Genomic DNA, 17,191 nt, shown 5'->3' with positions numbered 1-17,191 from the left:
TATATGGTATTTCCTTGTGACTCCATCTTAAAGCTGTGAGAAGGAATCTTTTCTTCCAGTGGAAGGAAAGAGAGGGAGAGAAAAGAAAAGAAAACAAGAGAAAAGAGAAAGAAAAGGAAAGGAAAAAAAAAGAAAAACAGGAAATCTGCTGCCAGATCATAGTAACACCTTGTGAGCTGCGCTTCAGCACAGAATGAAAACTGTCCGATCAGAACAAAGCTTCTCTCTTACTCCACTAAGCAAGCAGATTGTTTTCATGGACACATTAGAAGAAAACAGAGACTAAGGGCTGCTTCTCACTCTTCTTCCTACTCAGGAAAATATACATGACAGGTCTTTTTATTGCCTAACCTGATAAGTACTCAGCAGTTCAATCAATACAATTATATGAAAATGTGTTGAATGAATGAATAAAAAATGCTCTGGAAAAACTATAGTTTCTAAGCAATATGACTAAGAGAATACTCATTGGATATAGGAATAGACAGAGTAGAGATATAGTAGAAGAGATTGTACATTCTTAGATTTAAGAAACATGTATGAATGTACATCAGAAAGCCAGGCATGGAAGGGGGAATTCTCAGTGACTAACTATGCTGTGTTTCATTTTAGTTTAAGATATTTGCAGACATTCGACAGCCTGGGCTAATTGCAGCAGGCTTGGGTTTTGAAGTGTAATTCAGCTGCAGTAAGATGAGCAATGGAGAAAACAGCGTGCTGTGGTAACAGGGGTGATCTGATGACATTTATTTATGCTTCTCTCCTGGCTGGTGGCAGGATCTAGTTCGGAGTCTCCTAGCAACAGTGATGTGCACATGTGAATATGTCCATGTAAATAGCAGATGCAATGAATAAAGTTTCCATTCACTCACGGAGATGACAGCCTGGATTTCCAGACCCTGATGCTACTAAAACAGTATGTTTCAAAACTGCTTCAAAGGAGCCTTGGTCCGGTAGACGACACTACATAAAACTTGAAAAAGGAGTCGCTGAATTACCCTAAGCAACTGTGACATGAGCACAGGTGTGGAAGTAGAATGTCATTGCATTTTGCAGATTTGAGGGGTACAGAATTTGGAAGGCTTGGGGAAGCAATCCATTTTTCCCAAAATATCTAAGACAAGGAAAACATGGGTCAACAAATACATTTTTTTTCTTTTCATTTTCAAGGAAACCACTCATATTTTGTCCTAAAATTACTTTTTACCTTGGAGGTGGTCATAATCTACCCTGTAACCTTCACTCTATGAGTCATGTACTAAGACCGTGGATCGGAGTATTGGCATAGTACTGGCACCTGGACTCAATAATCATCATTAACTGTGAGCATCTAGTGTGACGTGTGTGTGTCCATGTGGTATTGATTAGCCTTAATTTTTATGCAAAATATCTTTATATCAAGCATGGTAATGGATTTATGGCAGGTCCTCCTCTGTGGGCCTCTCATAGTGTACCCATGCCAGAGAAAACAGCCTCGAACCATTGCCCAGTCTCTTTACTTGTGGGCTGTGAGCACTGAAAGCGGTTGTACAGGGTGAAAAAAAAAAAGAAAAAAGAAAAAGAAAAAAAAAAAAAAAATAAAAAAAAAAAGAGAAGAAAAAAAAAAATGAAAAAAAAAAAAAGAAAAAAAAAATATTTTTATATCAAAATGCACATCTACTAGACCACATTGAGATGAAAAGGAGCAATATAAAGAGATAATGCACCTCTTACCAAAAAGTCATTTTGAATAATGACTTGTATTAAAACGCTGCCATGAGAAATAATTGTCAGGATGTGATCTGGTGAGGTCCAAAACCACTGTGACACTAATGAGACAGTCATAATATATGTAAATGCCAAATCAGGTGCCAAACTAACGCAAGGTTGTATACCAACTATATTTCAATACAGAATTATTTTTTAAAAAATAATCACACGGATAATATTTAAAAACAGATTCAGGGTCTCAACGCATTAACTTACTAAATAAGATTTTCAAAGGAAGAGTCCTAAGAATCCATATTTTTAACAAATATTTCTTATGCTTGAGTAAGTTTGAGAAAGCCATTCTAACATGAAAAGAAATGCCACTTTCAGAATTACTATGATTAATCATGAACAGTAGCTCTAAGGAGGTCAGTGATTCTGACTCAGTTGAGTATAAAATGCCGCTCCTCCTCCATTCAGCAGTCCCTTATCTAAAAATGTCCAAATCTGTTCCATCTGCAGGGGAAAAAATGTGGGTAATTTCAAGTCATTTGCTACTTTATCGAATGATGGCTGGAGCTCTCACCTCTCTTGAAGTAGCACGTAATTTCCACGCCGAACGGAGCACCAGAGACCTCGTCAAACTGTCCACTGCTGAACCGAGACCGCAAACCTCTGTGGATTCTAAATTGCCACATTAGTTTTTCAAAAATAAATAAAACCCTTTCCAGGAACAAAAAAGACTTTGCAAAATTGTGTTCAACCACTAGAGTAAATGGCCTTGCCTTCACCAGGAGAATTTCTTTTTTCCTCCTAGAATGAAATCTTTTTTTATTTTTCTTCCCTCTCTCCACTTACTAATATGAAGCTCAGGGCAGGTACAAAAAAGGAAATCAAAGTCTAAAGACCTTAGCAAAATCATCACATTCTGTGGCTGTAAATGTTTCATTCGTTGTAAAAGAAAAGTCCTGAAATAATTTGTGCTTTGATACATTTAACCAAAAGTACCAAGATACTAAAAAGAATAAAGAGCACTCTAGCCAGGTAAAGCAAGTCCCATCTTACTCAAACTCCACATTTTGCATAATTTTAGATACAATATTTAAAGAAAACATGCTCTTTAGATCCTCAGTGTAAATCTAATGTGTATTTTAATCTTTTTAAAATTATAATTATTAAAACATAACTGTTTACTGGAGAAAATATAAGAATATTAAAAGAAAAACAGAAAAAAATCTGACATTTTATCATTCAGTGGCAATCAGTAGAATGCTGATTGTGTTTATATTTTTTTAATATTTATTTTCAATGTTTTTGACCACTTTTAAAATCTAAAACTTTAACATTTTCCAGATTCTATAAATATTAAGACCACTATTTTGAACAGTTGCATAGTGTTCTATAATATGTGTTTATTATAATTAATTTAATTCTCCTCTGTTGAACATCATAGCTTTTTTTTTTTAATACATATGTTTTATAACTGGTATGGTTAGTTTCCCCTTAATTATGTGAGTATATATACATTATGTCCTTGTATACATATATATATATGTATATGTGTAAATGACGGAGAAGGAAATGGAACCCGACTCCAGTATTCCTGCCTGGAGAATCCCATGGATGGAGGAGCCTGGTGGGCTGCAGTCCATGGGGTCGCGAAGAGTCGGACATGACTGAGCTACTTCCTTTACACTTTCATGCATTGGAGAAAGAAATGGCAACCCACTCCAGTATTCTTGCCTGGAGAATCCCAGGGATGGGGGAGCCTGGTGGGCTGCCGTCTGTGGGGTCGCACAGAGTTGGACACGACTGAAGCAACTTAGCAGCAGCAACAGCATATGCAAATGATATTAAAATTTTTTATCTTAAAAATAAAAGTCCTGGATTAACTTATAAATATTTTATGGACTGGTATTACATTGTCTTAAACTGCACATCAGAAAGGTTGTACCAATTTGTAATACTTTTCTAAGCGTAATATATGAGAATGCGCATTTGACCGTAAGTTGGTCCTTTCCAAATTTGCTAATAGGATGAAAACATTATAAAGATTCAGGCATGTGCTATGTCTCAATCAAATTCACATTCACAGACTATAAAAATTCAAATTCACAAACTATAAAACAGCATGCATGTTTTGTTTGATGAGTATTTTTCAAGTTGAGAAAACACAAGGCCATGGCCATGGGGTCTATAGATTTCTGTCTCACTCTACGTTACTGACTTCTCTCTCCACCTCTGCCTCTGATCATCATCCCTGTCTGTTGTTAAAGTTCAGGCAACCAACACTGACTGTTTCTGACATTTCTGAACCTCAGATATACCCGGAACAAACATTTAAAGGTAACATAAAAAGGAGGAGGAGGAATTGGTAACCTGCTCCAGTATTTTTTGCCTGGAAAATTCCACAGACATTGGAGCTGTGTGGGCTACAGTCCATGGGGTCACAAAGAGTCGGACACAACTGAGTAAATGAGCACAGACCACATAAACAGCCCTGATTTAATTTCCACATTGCTTTAGTTACTATGCTAACAAACTTTTTGAGCAAAAACCAGTGATGTTATCTTTTCCAAATTTTCATAAAAATGAATACATTTTCAAAGATGCTGTAGAATTTGCACTAGAAACAAAACTGGCAGTAGATTGAACCACATTTCATAACAGGTTGTGCATAATTTATGAGAAACTAATTTAGTCTTGAACATAAATTTTCTGGTGGTGGGGAAAAGCTCTTTATTATTCATGTTTCATGATTTACCTTTTTCTCCATTCCCTGATAAAATGCTATACTTCCAGACATTAACTTCTGACTGTATAGATTATGGACCAGTAGGGACCACTATGAAAGTTTCTAGACATGCGCTTGTTACAGGTGTGGATAAGAACATTTTATTTCTAATCCAGTGAAAAAGTGGATTAACACTTTAAACTTCTCTCTTAGGCTCCTCACTTTACAATCTAATAAAATCCCATTTATTCGATAAATACCATTTTGGCTATTGAATCTGACAGAAACATTCTTGTCTTTTAGATTAAAATATATATTTTCCAATAGCTAAGCTAAATATTTTGAACCATATGTAAAAATCCATCTTTCTGGTTTCACTGTGAGATTACTTCCTTAGCTGTACAGACACAGATCTCTGTAAGCATTAGGTGGCAATGTCACTTTTCATGCCCCTGTTTCTTTCACTGTAAATCTCCCTTGATCAAGTACGCAGCTTATCCCAGGGATCACAGCAAGGCATCAGAGGATAGGCCTGATATAAAAGAAAAGATGATGATACTAAGTGAAGTAAGTCAGACAGAGAAAGACATATACCATATGATATCACTCACATGTGGAATTTAATTTTTAAAAAATGACATAAATGAACTTACTTACAAAATGGAAAGAGACTCACAAATCTTGAAAACAAACTTATGGTTACCATAGGGGAAGTGTTGAGGGGAGGGATAAATTAGGAGCTTGGAATTAACATACACATGCCACTACATATAAAATAGATAATCAACAAGGACTTGCGGTAGAGCACAGCAATATTCTCAATATTCTGCTCAATATTCTGTAATAACCTATATGGGAAAAGAATCTGAAAAAGAATGGGTGTATGTATAACTAATCACTTAGACATATGCTAGTGCTAAGTCACTTCAGTTGTGTCCGACTCTGTGCAGCCCCATAGACGGCAGCCCACCAGGCTGCCCCGTCCCTGGGATTCTCCAGGCAAGAACACTGGAGTGGGTTGCCATTTCCTTCTCCAATGCATGAAAGTGAAAAGTGAAAGTGAAGTTGCTCAGTCGTGTCCGACTCTTAGCGACCCCATGGAGTGCAGCCCACCTGGCTCCTCCATCCATGAGATTTTCCAGGCAAGAGTACCGGAGTTTTGGGTGCCATTGCCTTCTCCAACTTAGACATGTACCTGACACTAAAACAACATTGCAATCAACTATACACCAATAAAGTTTTTTTAAAAAATTCTTTCTTCTCAGGGAATGTTTTCAGTCTTTTAGCCTCTAATTATAACCCCCATCATCCAGTATTCATAATTGGTCTTAAGATAGTGCTGGTTTTGAATGAGCAAGTGTGGTTTTGGAGCCTTTAGGCCAAACAACAAAGGAAGGAAAAGTTAGAGAAGACTTCTTTCACAGGTTGATTAAATATTTGCTATTCCCATGTTTTATACTGATACGTACATGTAAATTTTATGTGTACTATACCAGAAAAAGCATAAATGTCTTGCAGAGTTAGCTTCCAAATACTTATTTATGGGAAGTTACAGATCCCATGATTTTTCAGGAACTCAATCATTCTCCCTTAGAGAAGCTCAACACATGTATTTCTAAAATGAGGCTAATGCATTGACTTCTGAATACATCATCAAATGATTGGGTTCAAATGTCTTGATATAATACATATCAAAACCGTTAGTAAAATAAAACCTTCCATCTATTTATTGAAATAATCCCACTACATATTATTTGAAGGCAGTATCTTTTTTTCCTTGTGTATTTTTCTGTTGTTCTGTATAGAGCCCATCTCAAAGCAGAGCATGACTAACAGCTTTCTCTTTGACTCTGTCATGTTTGCACAGACTTTTAGATTTGCTTGCAATGATCTTTCTCCCCAAATCTCACTTGGCTATGCTTACTCATCTCAGGACTCAGCTTAATGTCAGCTCTTTGGGCAGCCAGCCATTCTGGACTCAGAGACCAAATTAGGGCTCACAGATACCCAGTGTCATCAGACTCTAACTGCCCTTGTGATACTTATCAGAATATAATCTGAATTAGAATCAACGAATTCCTTGTGTAGTTATACATTAACAGCGTCTTGCACTTGCACACACGTTCATAAAGGACTGTACAACTGTCATGTCCACAGGGAAGCATGGTGCCCTGCTGGTATCTCCATTTAAGAGGATGCATCTTGTAAAAGCGATAAGCACACAACCATGTTACCAAGTACAGGCACGAGATTCAGAAGGAAGGAATGCAGTGACTTCTGCTAGATTTGAAAAAGTTACACGCATGCAAAAGCACGATAGTCCCATTTTATTCTTTCTAAATCAATCGTCTTTCAGAATAAATGACTGGAGCTTTTTGAAGCATTGTCTGCATTGTCTGTGATAGATTTGTAGCAAACAGGAACAGCAGTCACAAATGATAGTCTTAAAACCAAAACTAACATTGCTAATATTCAGTTCAGTTCAGTTGCTCAGTCGTGTCTGACTCTTTGCAACCCCATGAACTGTAGCACACCAGGCCTCCCTGTCCATCACCAACTCCCGGAGTTCACTCAGACTCACGTCCATCGAGTTGGTGATGCCATCCAGCCATCTCATCCTCTATCGTCCCCTTCTCCTCCTGCCCCCAATCCCTCCCAGCATCAGTCTTTTCCAATGAGTCAACTCTTCGCATGAGGTGGCCAAAGTATTGGAGATGCAGCTTTAGCATCAGTCCTTCCAAAGAACACCCAGGACTGATCTCCTTTAGAATGGACTAGTTGGATCTCCTTGCAGTCCAAGGGACTCTCAAGAGTCTTCTCCAACACCACAGTTCAAAAGCATCAATTCTTCGGCGCTCAGCTTTCTTCACAGTCCAACTCTCACATCCATAAATGACTAATGGAAAAACCATAGCCTTGACTAGATGGACCTTTGTTGGCAAAGTAATGTCTCGGCTTTTGAATACGCTATCTAGGTTGGTCATAACTTTCCTTCCAAGGAGTAAGCGTCTTTAAATTTCATGGCTGCAATCACCATCTGCAGTGATTTTGGAGCCCACAAAAATAAAGTCTGACACTGTTTCCACTGTTTTCCCATCTATTTCCCATGAAGTGATGGGACCAGATGTCATGATCTTAGTTTTCTGAATGTTGAGCTTAAGCCATCTTTTTCACTCTCCTCTTTCACTTTCATAATATTAGATGACTGTAAGTGAATCCATGCAAAAGGACTTCAAGAGACTAACTATTCAGATCTGAATCACTAGCACATTTATACCACCAAACACGGAAACAAGGATAGAAACACAATTCAATATTTTAGGACAAAATGACTGATTTCTCTTCATTCTTTTACCTTTAAACCATCATGCTGTCTGAATGGATTTGAATGTGAGAATAGTGAAAAAAGATGTTACTGTGGAGGAAAATATCTATATCACATTTTCCCACAAAAACTATTCTAAATTTCAAAACTGTGTGTATCATCATGTTTTAATAAACTAATAAAATATAATATCAATTACTGTAGTAATATCACCAATAACTCAGTATCTAAAAGGAAGTGAAACATGGTTTAGTGCGTGAGTGCTAAGTCACTTCAGTTATGTCCGAGTCTTTGTGACCCTATGGACCACAGCCCGCCAGGCTCCTCTGTCCATGGGATTCTCCAGGCATACTGGAATGGGCTGTCATCCCCTCCTCCAATTGATCTTCCCCACCCAAGGACTGAACCCAAGTCTTCTGACTCTCTTGCATTGGCAGGCATGTTCTTTACCACCAGCACCACCTGGGAAGCCCTGAAACACAGATAATTGATCCTTAATCAAACCAAACTGCTTATGGAGTTTGGACAGCTCTGTGCATGGCTCTGAAAATATTAGACAAGACAATAATCTGAATTTTAAGTCTTTCTACTCCTTTTAACATTGTGTATATGCACTGTTCTTCTTTAGCAAAATGGAGATCCTCTAAACTAATTGTAAGTTAGCATTATAACAGGAAAACAGAAGCCAGTGTGGATATTTCCTGTAAAAAGGAATTTTGCATCAGAATTGTAGCCTTTTAGAGCCACTGGAGGGCTTGAGAGCAAAGGTCAGGCTGGGCTCTGATGGCTGCCTTAACTGCCTAGAGCAACACAGATTCTGCTGCCTCAAATTACACCTTCTTCTGTTTCTGCTGAGTTCACCATAAGTGTATCTTATCGGCAGAATCTAATCTAAACCATATAGAAAAAGATTTTCTGAGATGCAAAGATATATATAGGATGAAGTGGTATCAATTTTTTCATTCACTTACCATCTACCATGTGTCTTGGGCTTGGGCTTGACACTGGAAATCAGTATTGAAAATACATAAAGTCACTATGATGATAGAGCTTCCTGTTCAGAGAGGAACCTGATGCCAATCACAAAACACAAACTCCTGATTGTGATAAGTGAGACTCTCCTGTCATAAGTGTATGAAATAGGGCCCAAATTCTCTAGAGTCAGGAAAGAGAGTTAGTTACTCAACAATGGAGGTAAGCATTCTATTTGTAATGCTATAGCATTAAAAGAAGTTTAAATAAAATCTAAGAAGCCAAAAGAGAGGCAGTGAAACTGTTGCCTAAAAATACAGGCAATTACATTCATTTCACATGATAGCAAGATCATGCTCAAAATCCTTCAGCAGTACAAGAAACAAGAACTTCCAGATGTATAAGCTGGATTTACAAAAGGCAGATGGCCAGAGGTCAAATTGCCAACATCCATTGGATCATAGAAAAAGCAAGGGAATTCCAGAAAAACACCTACTTTTGCTTTATTGACTATGCTAAAGCATTTGACTGTGTGGATCACAACAAACTGTGGAAAATTCTTCAAGAGATGGGGATATCAGACCACCTGACCTGCCTCCTGAGAAATCTGTATGCAGGTCAAGAAGCAATAGTTAGAACCAGACATGGAATGACGGACTGGTTCAAAACTGGGAAAGGAGTATGTCAAAGCTGTATATTGTCCCTCTGCTTATTTAATTTATATGCAGCAGGCATTATGTAAAGTGTTGGTCTGGATGAAGCACAAGCAGGAATCAAGATTGCCAGGAAAAATATCAATAACCTCAGATATGCAGATGACACCACCCTAATGGCAGAAAGCAAAGAGGAACTAAAGTTCCTTGATGAAGTGAAAGAGGAGAGTGAAAAAGTTGGCTTACGCTCAACATTCAGAAAACTAAGATCATGGCATCTGGGCCCATCACTTCATGCTAAATAGATAAGGAAACAGTGGCTGACTTTATTTTTCTGGGCTCCAAAATCACTGCAGATGGTGACTGCAGCCATGAAATTAAAAGACACTTACTCCTTGGAAGGAATGTTATGACCAACCTAGACAGCATATTCAAAAGCAGAGACATTACTTTGCCAACAAAGGTCCATCTAGTCAAGGCTATGGTTTTTCCATTAGTCATGTATGGATGTGAGAGTTGGACTGTGAAGAAAGCTGAGCACAGAAGAATTGATGCTTTTGAACTGTGGTGTTGGAGAAGACTCTTGAGAGTCCCTTGGACTGCAAGGAGATCCAACCAGTCCATTCTAAAGGAAATCAGTCCTGGGTGTTCATTGGAAGGACTGATGCTAAAGCTGCAACTCCAATACTTTGGCCACCTGATACGAAGAGCTGACTCATTTGAAAAGACTCTGATGCTAAAAAAGATTGAGGGCAGGAGGAGAAGGAGACAACAGAGGATAAGATGGTTGGATGGCATCACCAACTCAATGGACATGGATTTGGGTGGACTCTGGTGGTTGGTGATGGACAGGGAGGCCTGACGTGCTGTGGTTCATGGGGTCACAAAGAGTCAGACACGACTGAGTGACTGAACTGAATTGAAAAAGCAGAGACATCATTTTGTTGACAAAGGTCCATATAGTCAAAGGTATGGTTTTTTCATTAGTCATGTATGGATTTGAGAGTTGGACCATAAGGAAAGCTGAGTGCCAAAGAATTGATGCTTTCAAACTGTGGTGCTGGAGAACTCTTCAGAGTCCCTTGGAAAGCAAGGAGATCAAACCAATCTATCCTAAAAGAAATGAATCCTGAATGTTCATTGGAAGGACTGAAGCTGAAGCTGAAGCTGAAGCTCCAATACTTTGGCCACCTGATGCGAAGAACTGACTGGTTGGAAAAGACCCTAATGCTGGGAAAGATTGCTGGTAAGATGAGAAGGGGATGACAAAGGATGAGATGGTTGGATGGCATCATCGACCCAGTGGACATGAGTTTGAGCAAACTCTGGGAGATAATGAAGGACAGGGAAGCCTTGTGTGCTGCAGTTCAAGGGGTTGCAAAAATTCAGACACGACTGAGCAATTGAACAATGAACAACAGCAAAAATATAGTAGAATGATTTTATGAATAGAACACATTCATAGTGAAACACGTGATATAATGAGCATGTTGGTAGAATCAGTAAAAATTTAGAATTCTACACTTCAACACCATCCATCCCCTAGGCTTCAAAGGCTTTTTAACACAATGGATAGTTTAAATTCTGTACATATATAATAAACCCTTTAGACTTTCACTTCAGCCCCATGTATGGAGGCCTTTGAGCCAACAATTTCAAGTTGTTGTTTCAACAGTTTCAAGTTGTCTCAATAGAAGCACTTTTAACTCTTGACAAAAAGTGCCCTTAGAGTAGCAATAGAAATGACAATAGCTAGTATTTTCTGACTGCTAGCAATGAGTCAGTCTTCCCAGGTCGTTCAGTGGGTAAAGAATCTGCCTGCAATGCAGGACACACAGGAGATGCAGGTTCGATCCCTGGGTTGGGAAGATACCCAACACAATTGCCAAATGTCCTTGAGAAGAGATTACCACCCCCTGCCCCTTCTCATTGAGAACCACTGCATTTAGGCAAGCTTAAGTTCAACTTCATGAGTTTATCTCAAAATTGTATAATGTAAGTAATGCAAGTAAAGACTTTATGTCTTCCAGTATTATGTAACTATAATAAAGTATATTATTTACCTTCAAAGATAAATCCAGATTAATATTTAAATATTAAACATTGATTGAGTTAAATTGTTTTAAGATAAATGTTACAAATGATCTTTAGAAAATTTTATTAAAAGCAGAAGGCTCATTAAAGCCTTCTGAGTCAAACATAAAAATGTGACTTTTACTCCATAAGAAATTTTTTTTTTTAATCCCAGAAAGACAGTAAAAGAGTTAGATGGAAAAATCATATTCAGTGTTTTTTGTCCTTGTATATTGTGGTAATAAACAGTGTTCCTGTCATTTGTGACTCTTTGTTACAAAATGATGTAGACGATGTGAAAAAGCAATCTGATTAAAATAAAAAGAAGAACCTTTTTATTTTAAATGACATCTTTAGAACAGAAACATAGTTTGTTCTACTCACAGAATATGTACTTCAAATTACCCATAGTGAATTATACATAGAAACATTTCAAAACAGATGAAACTATAAAAATTTAGACATTATAAATGATAAACTGAGAAGTCTTTTCTCTGCTGAATTATGAAACCAGCTTACCAGAGAACAGTACAAAAATTTAATGTAGAGACACATGATTTTATTTCTTCTGCAGGGAAAGAAAGCACAAAAATGAGCTAACCTATACAGTCATAAGGAAGAATTTTAAAACCAATAAAACCCATGGGTACGATCTTCAAAATGGAAAGGAAACATGGCTGGTATAGTTTCATTCAACATTTACCAGTATATCTATATATGAGTTGTTTTTTCCTTTTATTCACACAAGACATTTCTCTATAGCAGTAAACCTTAGAGAATAATCCATGAAAATGCTACCTGAAAGAAATACACATTAAAAGTTTAAAGAAGTGATTTCATACCATTGCTCAGATTAAGTGTTTTTTTTTTATCTCCAGTATTACAGTATGATAAAAAAAAAATCAAATAAATTTCCCTCATGAGGTTTTCCCCTAGAGCTCCTGATTGACAGTGAAAATATCAGAAAAAGATAAGTGCACATTTCCTGCAGTTGTTTTCAGTCTCCTAACCCTTTCATGCTTCCAGCAATGGGAACAAATGTCCAGGCTTGAGAAAGAACAAGGGCAATATCCTAGAAATAGCTAGGACAGTCATGCAGTACCCAGAGTAGAGCTGATTACAATTTAGCGGAGTTACAGTGAGCTATCATAAGATGTCAACAAATAAGATAAATAAGATGTGTTTTCCTTAATGCAGATGTGAAATTTAGAAGGGATATTTTGGCCCACGCAAGATGGAGCACACACATTTTTCCCCTTTCCTTCCCACCTGGTGCAGCTGAAAACTCTGAACGTGACATAAAAACTCTAAAAGGTGGTGAGAAGCCAGACTTGCTATGTACCTCCAGAACCTGGGTTACAGCAAGACAGTGAATTTTGAGTTTTTTTTAGCCTTTTATATATCCTGGGCTGGGTGCTGAAGAAGATGGTAAATGGGGACCATCAGCCTAAGAAAAGACCATGTCCTATCACCAAAGTATTGGTAAAAGATGGTCTAGGAAGGCACCGTTTTAGCAATAAATTCCCTGTTTCAGTAAAACACAGCACAAGGAAAAACACCTTCCTCATCAAAGTGTTGGTGGGAACCTAAGCATCCTCTCCAGCCAGCCACAAGGAGTTTGCAAATCTCAGTTGTATGATTCCCCTCCTAGCTCTCAGAATGCTAGATAATTCTAGATAGATATTGCTAGATAAATTCTAGATAATGCTAGGGCTGCAATGCTAGAATGCAGCTCTTTCTGCATGCTAGATAAAGAAAAGCAATCCTGTTTCATACATAATGTTCTACACCTCTTCATCAATCTTCAGATTTTAAACATGTTAAAGTCTTACAAGTACCTGTACAGTAGACAAAACAAGATTAATATATTCATTTCACTTCTTTTCTACCTCACACTACACATCAGGTCATTAAATGTGTCCACTACTCATTTCTTAATCTACTTTGGAAGCAACTACTCATCTTTCAATTCTCAAATAAAGATTTGATTTCCAAACAGCCAAGTTCTCTGAAACCCCTAGTGATAAGTGGATTTCTGTGAGTTCCGTGACACCTTGGACTATTTTAATTGCCCATTAATGCAGTGCAGAAATGACCCTATGCTTTGTCACTTTACAGGAGAAGATTCAATAACAAAAAGAGTGAAAATACAGTTTTCCCCTTTGCATTCTTGAGATTAGGGCTTCCTGCTACAGGGAGTAGTCTGCAGGTCTTTCCAGGTGTTTCTGTCACCCCAATCAAGGCAATCCCACCATGGCACTGCGTGGCAGGGAGCGGGGGTGGGGTGGAAGTGATGGTCCTTCATAAGAAATACAACAGAGTCCACCCAGCAGGGAGAAAAAAATAGAACCGTTGATCTTTGAGGTTAACATATGGAAAAGGAGGTGGTGGAAAAGGAGGGGGAAATATAGGTTTCACAGCAGCAGAACTGGGAACTCCACTCCCATGAAGAGTCCAGTGGCTAATCCTGGCTTCATGCCAGAGCCTTGGTCATAGCAGTGGAAGAGTGTTCACCAGAGAGGACCATCTCTTCTGTATTATTAGTATCAACAGAAGATAAGGAATTTGTTCTCAGTATTTCTTACTCACCATAAACAAGGACGAGGACTCTGGAATCATAATTTAATGAATGACCTCAGGGTTCTTGTACAATACAGTGAGAGAAACAGAGAGAGATGGCAAGTAGTTAAGTTCTGATTTTTTTACATTCCAGAATAAAGAGGCATATCTCACTATTATTGAATCACAGAGTAATTTATTCTTGATACATTTGTTTTCTCCTTTATGTATTCCACTATATTATAAGCTCTGTGTGTGCAAAGGCACGTCTGTTTAGTTCATAAATTTATTCAAAAATGCCTGGCTATGACTCCTCTCTCACACATCTAGTTTAAAGGAAAATATTAAAAATAACACTACACAAAAAGAAAAAAACTAAAATAGGAAGAAAAGTTACAGCTTAGGCCCTTACGTCTCATATGACAAATAGGCTAAATATAAAAAAACTAATTATATTTCATAAATTACAAAGCTTTATTTCAGTTAAATAACTGCCATGAAATTAAAAGATGCTTGCTCCTTGGAAGGAAAGCTATGACCCACCTAGACAGTATATTAAAAAGCAGAGACATTACTTTTCCAACAAAGGTCCATCTAGTCAAAGCTATGGTTTTTCCAGTAATCATGTATGGATGTGAGAGTTGAACCATAAAGAAAGCTGAGCACTGAAGAAGTGATGCTTTTGAACTGTGGTGTTGAAGAAGATTCTTGAGAGTCCCTTGGACTGCAAGGAGATCCAACCAGTCAGTCCTAAAGGAAATCAGTTCTGAATGTTCATTGAAAGGACTGATACTGAAGCTGAAACTCCAATGCTTTGGCCACCTGATGCGAAGAAGTGACTCATTGGAAAAGACCTTGATGCTGGGAAAGATTGAGGGCAGGAGGAGAAGGGAACAAAAGAAGATAAGGTTGCTGGATGGCATCACTGACTTGATGGACATGAGTTTGAGCAAGCTCTGGGAGTTGGTGATGGACAGGGAAGCCTGGCGTGCTGCAGTCCATGGTGTTGCAAAGAGTTGAACATGACTGAGTGACTGAACTGGACTAAATTTGGTTCCAATGATACCAAGAAATACACTGGTTTGACTAAGATATTTTCCTTTCAACTTTGGTTTTCTCTTAGATTAAAATCATTTTTTAATACACAAAGGTAATGCAGATTTGGTACTGTGTTATTTCCATATGTGTATGCTCAGTTGCTTAGTCCTGTCCAACTGTTTGTGACCCCATGGACTGTAGCCCACCAGTCTCCTCTGTCTATGGGATTCTCCAGGTAAGAGTATAAGTGAGTTTCCATTTCCTTCTCCTTCCCAACCCAGGGATCAAACCCATGTCTCCTATGTCTCCTGCATTAGCAGCAGATTCTTTACCACTACTGCCAAAGAGCTAAATTCTTAAGTAGAATTAGAAGAGTCATCAAGATGATTGGAGGAACAATAGAATCTACCAATTTATATTGTAACCTATATTTGCACATGCATCTAACCTATATTAATATATATTTAAAACTTCACAAAATTTCTGAATCAAGAAGAGACCAAACCATCCTTCAAATGCATGTCAGTCTAACTGCATTATATAGGAACTTTCAGATATCAACTCCAGCTTCTCAAAAGAATTCTTTGAGATCAACAGATTCTATTGACCATTATTATAAGTATTTTTCTAGATCAAGAACTGTGCCACCCAAGAAAAACAGATCAAGCAAACAGGGCCACACAGGACAGGGACAACAGTGAAGCTAGCCTGCTCTAAGTGACAGGGAGAGAGCTCGTTGCTGTAGACAGTGAGTAGCGGGGAGATGCACGTGAAAAGGCAGCTCTGGATCCACTTTGTATGACCTCGGATTCTATGCCTTTTGGACAACATTGTCTTCTATGAAAAAGTAAAATTTGTAAAATAAAAGACAAGTTATGGAGACTTCCCAACAAGAGGTGATATCTAAGTCAAGTTCGGAAACATGCCAGGTTAAAAGTGCAGACAGAGGAGGCAGCATTTACAAAACTGTGTATTATTAAGAAAGGGCACAGGATATCCAAAGTACATCAAGTATTTTCTTCTAGAAGTTCATTCTGGCAAAACCATGGATGTGTGTTATTCCTTACACCCCTAAGTGCTGCTCATAAGCTTTCTGCTCTATCCTGAGATACTAACTGTTCCTAAGCTCACAGTCAAATCCTGTGTTTCTCAGGAGGGTCTGCGTATGTTTCTGCCATATGGGATCCATATGTCCCCTTCATAAAGCCTGCACGAGGGAACCTAGTGCACTTGGCAAGAGCCCCCAGGAATCCGCTTGCCAATGCAGGAGACGTAGGTTCGATCCCTGGGTCAGGAAGACCCCTGGAGAAGGAAAAGGCAACCCACTCCAGCCTTCTTGCCTGGGAAATCCTACAGACCAAGGGGCCTGGAGAACTACAGTCCATGGGGTCGCAAAAGAGTCAGACATGACTGTGCGATTACACAACAACAACAACTGTTACATTTCATGCCCAGGTAGTATGGGATGCCTATCACACCATGCCCCAGGACCAAGCCTGACATGCATACACTCTTCAGCCAGTTCAGTCGCTCAGTCATGTCTGACCCCTTGCCATCCCAAAGACTGCAGCACACCAGGCCTCCCTGTCCGTCACCAACTCCCAGAGCTTGCTCAAACTCATGTCCATCAAGTCGGTGATGCCATGCAACCATCTCACCCTCTGTCATCCCCTTCTCCTCCTGCCTTCAATCTTTCCCAGCATCAGAGTCTTTTCCAAACGGTCAGTTCTTCGCATTAGGTAGCCAAAGTATTGGAATTTCAGCTTCAGCATCAGTCCTTCTAATCAATATGCAGGACTGATTTCCTTTAGGATGGACTGGTGGGATCTCCTTGCAGTCCAAGAGACTCTCAAGAGGCTTCTTCAACACCACAGTTCAAAAGCATCAATTCTTGAGTGCTCAGTTTTCTCCAGGAGTGTATAAATTCGGCTGCATTTGATAAAGCTTTAGACAAAATTCTTAATTGATTTTTCTTGAGGCAAAGTAATAAACTATTCTTTGCAGGGATGCTCACTCTTTCAGAAAACAAACACAGTTCTTGATAGACAATGGTTAGAGAAAAGTCATTACAAAGAGGCTTGCTGTTTTATGATAAAAATATAGCAGCTTCAGTATCACTGAGGTTTGTAGATAATTTTGAGGTTATTA

At 38.5% G+C, this 17,191-nt stretch overlaps 1 non-coding gene across 1 annotated transcript; it reads left to right on the top strand.

The window, feature by feature from the left end:
• Positions 1–1,401: 1,401 nt before the first annotated feature.
• LOC129636377 (small nucleolar RNA SNORA42/SNORA80 family) lies at positions 1,402–1,535 on the top strand. The gene has a single exon (XR_008706913.1). It is a non-coding gene; the product is annotated as a small nucleolar RNA SNORA42/SNORA80 family (small nucleolar RNA).
• The last annotated feature ends 15,656 nt before the right edge of the window (positions 1,536–17,191 follow it).

This window comes from Bubalus kerabau, chromosome 21, assembly GCF_029407905.1.
Source record: "Bubalus kerabau isolate K-KA32 ecotype Philippines breed swamp buffalo chromosome 21, PCC_UOA_SB_1v2, whole genome shotgun sequence".
Lineage (NCBI taxonomy): Eukaryota > Metazoa > Chordata > Mammalia > Artiodactyla > Bovidae > Bubalus > Bubalus kerabau.
This window is presented reverse-complemented; position numbering and strand designations above follow the sequence as displayed.